This window comes from Leopardus geoffroyi, chromosome C1, assembly GCF_018350155.1.
Source record: "Leopardus geoffroyi isolate Oge1 chromosome C1, O.geoffroyi_Oge1_pat1.0, whole genome shotgun sequence".
Classification (NCBI taxonomy): domain Eukaryota; kingdom Metazoa; phylum Chordata; class Mammalia; order Carnivora; family Felidae; genus Leopardus; species Leopardus geoffroyi.
In genome coordinates, this window is record NC_059328.1 from 107679920 (window position 1) to 107685944 (window position 6025).

General features: G+C 41.4%; 1 long non-coding RNA gene across 1 annotated transcript; it reads left to right on the top strand.

The window, feature by feature from the left end:
• The first annotated feature begins 2263 nt into the window (after positions 1 to 2263).
• Positions 2264 to 3665, top strand: LOC123596710. Its single transcript, XR_006711818.1, has 2 exons — positions 2264 to 2320; positions 3047 to 3665. It is a non-coding gene; the product is annotated as an uncharacterized LOC123596710 (long non-coding RNA).
• Positions 3666 to 6025: the final 2360 nt, after the last annotated feature.

Consider the following 6025-nt stretch of genomic DNA (forward strand, 5'->3'; position numbering starts at 1 on the left):
TTTATAGGGGAAGACTGCCTGTGGTCACTTGGTTTGTCACAGATAGAACTGGGACAAGACCTCCTTTCACCTCACCTTCTGTATTAGGGCTCTCCAAAGACACAGAACTAATAAGATATATGATCTCTCTATCTATCTCATATCTATAGCTTTACTTTTCTATATATTTGTATCTGTGTCTACCATTGCTCTCTCTCATATCTAGATCTACCTTTATCTATTTGTCTATCTATAGAGAAAGAGAGAGAGAAATTTATTATAAGAATTAGCTCATGTGATTATGAAAGCTAGCAAGTCCAAGCTCTGCAGAGGCAATGTTTCATTGGGCAGGAGAATTCAGGGGGATTATCTCTTACTTGGGGGAGGGTCAGCCTTTTGTTCTCTTCAGACCTTCAATGGATTGGATGAGACCCCCTACACACATTACAGAAGGTAATCTGCTTTACTCAGCCTACTGATTTAAATGTTAATCACATCCAAAACCACCCTCTCAGAAACATTCAGAATAATGTTTGACCTGGTGGCCAGTCAAGTTGACACAAACCAACCACCTTCTTTCTACCACAATGACAAATTGTATGAAGAAAGCAGAGGTGGAGATAGATATATTTGACATCTATTCCACTGTGATCAATATGGAAAAAATCTTTAAAAATAAGTAAAAATTATTATGTAATCATTTTTAATGAGTAACAAGTTGTAAGCAGGGGCACCTGGGTGGCTCAGTTAATTGTTTGACTTTGGCTCAGGTCATGATCTGTGGTCCATGAGTTTGAGCCCAGTGTTGGGGTGTGCACTGACAGCTCAGAGCCTGGAGCCTGCTTCAGATTCTGCACCTCTGTCTCTCTGTCCCTTCTCCACTTGTGCTCTGTCTTCCTCTCAAAATAAATAAACATTTTTTAAAAAATTTAAAAAAAGAAATTGTAAGCAAATGGCAATTAACTTCAGTGACTGAATTATTAATAAAGTTATTTAAGTTGTGTCTTGAATTTACCAATAGATTCTATGTCAAATAAAATGTGTTTAAACAATTATTTTTTTCTCAATGTTCGTTTATTTTTGAGAAAGAGAGAGAGAGAGAGAACAAGCAGGGGAGGGGCAGAGAGAAAGAGAGAGAGAGAGAGAGAGAGAGACAGAATCTGAAGCAGGCTCCAGGTTTTGAGCTGTCAGCACAGAGCCCATTGAGGGGCTCAAACCCACGAACCGTGAGATCATGACCTGAGCCGAAGTCGGACGCTTAACCAACTAAGCCACCCAGGTGTCCCTTAAATAATTATTAAGTATAAAATATGTACATATAAAATTGGTTGTTTGGATGGCATTGCTTATTAGATTGGGTTTCCCAGTGATTTCAAAGGGGCAGGAAGCCAGAAGATTTCTTTTTTTTTTTTTTTTCTTCAGAAGATTTTTAACAATCCTCTAAATTATCCTCAGTAGTTGAAGAAATGGAAAGAGTTAGGAGATATTATGTAGGAGCAGCAGGTTGTATGTCATGCTGGGGAGTCATGAGCAAAAGTTTACTTTCTGTTGTAATTCTAGGCCTTGAGCTGCCAGAAGATGTGAATTACAACAGGTGATACTGTGATCCTAGTGGATTCCATCTGACCCAAGATGGTATAGATTTCTAAAGGCGACAGAAATCAGTTTGATGTCCTCTATTGGAACAAATAAACAATGAAACTAGGAGTCTGGAGGTCAATATTTTACTGAATATTTCTAAGTATCATGAGGGGAAGACCAATGAGATGGTCTGCAACCTCACCTCAGTCCATGTTAGAAAAAAGAAAAGAATACTTAGATTAGCAAGCTATAGCATCAAAAGGAAATTTATTAAAAGAAGCATTTGGGACAAAGAATGCTGGTGTCATCAGGTAGCAAGGCTCTCTTCAACCCAGCATGTACAACAGAATACCAGCCAGCGAAAGTGGAACACGGTAGGCAGTGTTATGATTCAGGGAACACGAAAGATAAAAGAGAGAATCATCTTCCCCAATCAAAAAGAGCCTTTGACCACCAGTTAGAGAATCCCTGAAATTCCTCTGCTATAACAAGTCACTTAAACTAAGAGCTTAGGGTTTCTGTGTCATGAACACGTAACCCAGTGAAGAAATCTTAGAGCAGGATATTTCCTATTTGCAGAGTCCCTGTCTAGCAAGTTATGGGTGGATTTGCATTTTAGTTGGGAAATTATTGGACGAGGCCAGTTTTAGGCAATCCCACTTCCTCCTGGGTGGGGCAGCAAGCCCTATAAAGAGATCCCCTACATGGGACTACTACCATCCTTCTGGTACTCGAGTCCTGATCTATTTCGGAGAGCTTGGTGAGTCTGATTTCTTGAGTTCTGTGTTTTGGTGCTCTCAAATGTTGAATTTAATCTGTGGCCAGCAAGCTCAGTTGCTCCAAAGTTAGGATCATTGGTTCAACGCTCCATAGGTGATGGAAACTTGGTATCTGGGCACAATGATATACTGTTTTCATTTGTTTTTTGGTAGATAGTTTGACATCCCCTATGGAAAAAGAAATTAATAGTAAAGCTTTGATAAGAGGAAAAAAGAACAAAGTACTTTTCTCTTTTCTATATATTTTTGGTGTCCCTCCTACTGTGATTTCAAAGGTTTATGTCTTAGAAGGTATGAAGCCATTGTATTCTTATTGAGTGGCCCTTTGTTCTGTACCTATGCCAGTTTATTGGGACCTCACAAGAGATAATGATGATGGAGATTGTTTGTGAGGCTGCCCAGGATTTCAGAACGTGTGACTGCCTTCTCAAAGATGTTTCTGTCATGCAAATAACATTACTTAGTTCTTTCAAACAGAGATATTTTCTTTGGAAAAATGATATGAGAAAATAGAGCACTTTCTGTGGGCTGATGAAGCAATTCGCTAAAGAGGAAGAGAGAAGCTAGAAAGTCATAAAAAGGGAGTTACAAGGTTAAAGGATATTCTTAGAGATTGGAGAGAGAATATGTCAAAGTTTTGCATAAGCTTTGCTTTCTCGCTCTGGGAAAGTCCCTTCTTTTGAACACTGTCACATGTTTTCTTTCAGATTCTAAAATCCCAGAAAGATGTCTTATCAACAGCAGCAGTGCAAGCAACCCTGCCAGCCACCTCCCATGTGCCCACCTAAGTGCCCTGAGCCTTGCCCACCTCCAAAGTGTCCAGAGCCTTGCCCACCTCCAAAGTGCCCAGAGCCTTGCCTACCGCCAAGGTGTCCTGAGCCATGCCCACCTCCAAAGTGCCAGCAGAAGTGCCCATTCAAGAACAAGTAGCAGCTTCAGGACTCATCAGGACCAGGAAGGATAAAGACACTGGCTCACCTAATTCCACAGCTCCACTTACCTTCTTTTCAAAGCCTAACCTGGGTACAGAGGAAGCTTCCCTCTGTAGCCTGTACCATATCTGTGACAACTACTGCATCACAGAGGGAAAGGTTTCCTCCCAAGGCTGTGATACCATTACTCTCCCAGAGGCAGCTGCAAAAGGGTGGTCCTCAGCTGTGCCAGACCCCAGGGCGTCAGAAGGAAGGGCAGCAGCTCTCTGTGGGGTGTCAGCAAAGGATTCTCTGGATGTCTCCTGCGACTGTCTGTGCCCAGACCAGGACTTTCTACTTCCTGGGCCACTGTCACTTTTCTTTAATTTCTGAATAAAGTGCACTTTTGTTGTGATGGGATAAATATTTTCTTTCTTTTTACACCTGGTTTTTAGCAATATCATACCATCATTGTGGTTTATTTCTGTCCTTTCATCCCAAGGCCTAAGGTCTCATAATCAGTGTTATCTGAATTTTGGATCACATCAAAGATTACTTCTATGTAATTTAGAATCTGTTATTTTCCTTAATTACTATTGATTGATTTGGAGAACAAATTATTTAACGTCTCAGGATTTTAATTCCTTTACTACAAAGTGGAGAAAATAATATTTACATTACAAACTTGTCAGGCATAAAATTGAATGAATGTGTCTAATTTAATTGGCACAAAGCCTGGCACATAATAAGCACTCAATGAAGCAGCAGACTGCCATTGTCTCATCACCATCACCATCACCACCACCATTTCCATCGCCACCACCACCAGGTTTGCTCCAACCTGAAAGTGGCTCAGACATAACTAGTGTAGGAAACATGAAGATTCTTGAATTTTATTACCCTTTTATATTCCATTATTCTCTTTCCTTTCTAATTCACTTTATTTTTTATGTGATATTTCAGAGAAACTTTTGTATTACTGGAGTATTCTGCATAAAATTATAGCTGTTCTTAAAACATGGGGAAACAACAGAAAGGGAAATAATAAGGCTCCTTACAAGGCAAAGTGTTCTCTCCTCTCCATGCATACGACATGTTTTTCTTACTCTGGCAACCCACCAAAATTCAGGGTCCTGTCATGTTTGTTCACCTCTGAAATTGCTTTTTGGAGTGTTGTAACCCTACATTTGAGAAATATTTGGGTTTACATGTCTATTTAGATTTGCAAAGTTATTGCTGCTCTGTAGCTTATTTTGTAATTGCTTAGCCAACTAGTCAAGTAAGCTGAAAAAAGAGGGTTATGTTCTTTAAGTGTATCATTTCTTGTGGTGCTAAGTGTTCACAAACAGAATACTTAACTGAGATATCACACACAGAGAGAGAGAGAGAGAGAAGAGAGAGAGAGAGCATTATTTTTTAAAGCAACAAAGTCTTCATATTAAATCAACCACACTGCACATATTTAAGAGGCTCTTCCTTTTCTATATCCTCCAGTACCCCAAAACTAGAAGTGAAGGACCCCAAGATGATAGAACTACAGGTGTAAGGGTATTCCAGATTACTGCTCATCCCTCTTCATGCTGTGGTGAGAGTGAAAAGTAACCCACAGAAGACTTCCACTCAAGTTGCACACTGCACATGCTGAGATGCACACTTGGGAGAAAAGTGAGACAGAAAAAGAAAAATAACCACTGAAGGGAGTAGTTAAGATGGCAGGGAAGTAGGGGAACCCTGGGCTTTCCTCATCCTTCAAACACAGTTGTATTGAGGTCAGATCACTTGGACACCCAGAAAATTGATCTGTGGGTTGCAGAAGGATCTCCATGGTTGGAGGCAGACAATATGGTAGGTGTGAGGTGTGTGGAAGTGAATTAGTGGAGAGAAAAATCCTGAGGAAGGGAGGGAATCTTTTCTGTGGAGAGACGAAAGAGAGAGAAATAGAGAAGGGTTTAGAAAGTGCAACATCAGGTTTGCACAAGAGGAAAACCTCTCTGGACCACGGACTGGGGAACTGGAAGTACTGAGTGTCACAGGTTTGTTTTTGTTTGTGTTTTTGTTTTTGTTTTTTGCAAACAGCATTTAGAGCTCAAACTCTGAGGTTTTGGAAGTGCATGACTTTCTCCAGAGCAGATCTGTGGCACCTGCTTTCTGGGGAGAAGGAGGGAGCTGGGCCCGTAGTGCACAGTGTGGTGTAGGGATCACTGGGCACACTGAGAGAAAAATATTCCCCTTCCTGGAGTACTTTTGGAAGAGAGCATGTTTGCCTCCCCAAGGATAAAAGACTGCTGGAGCCAGGAAAAAGCCTGTTCATCAACAGGAGACAGCAGCAAAATCCAGAGGGAATGTAACAATGTTCCTGCATTTAAGCATTGCTACACCATAGATTCCATGCACTATATAGATGTGGAAACTGTTTTCTTGTGACAATGGACTTAAGACACAGCATGGAGAGGTATCCGGTGCTGGGTCCTTTAAGAGTTTTGAATCCTAGCCAAGCGCCAACAGAAAAACACAGGAGAGCTGTGGTACAGGGCATGCTGATTGCCCTCACTATTCTGAGAAGACTGCCTGAGCAGCAAGGGGTGTGATATCTCCTGTCCGAGAACAAGAGGCTGGGGTGGTGCCATTTTCCCCATGAACATCAACACTGTGAGACTTCAGAGACCAGCATAGTGGCCACCAGGGAAGACGGGACCACTTACCCTAAAACCCTCCCCTCTGTGCCTGGCTACTACTTATTTACTGGGGCAAGACTGACGGAGCCAAAGAGTGGGC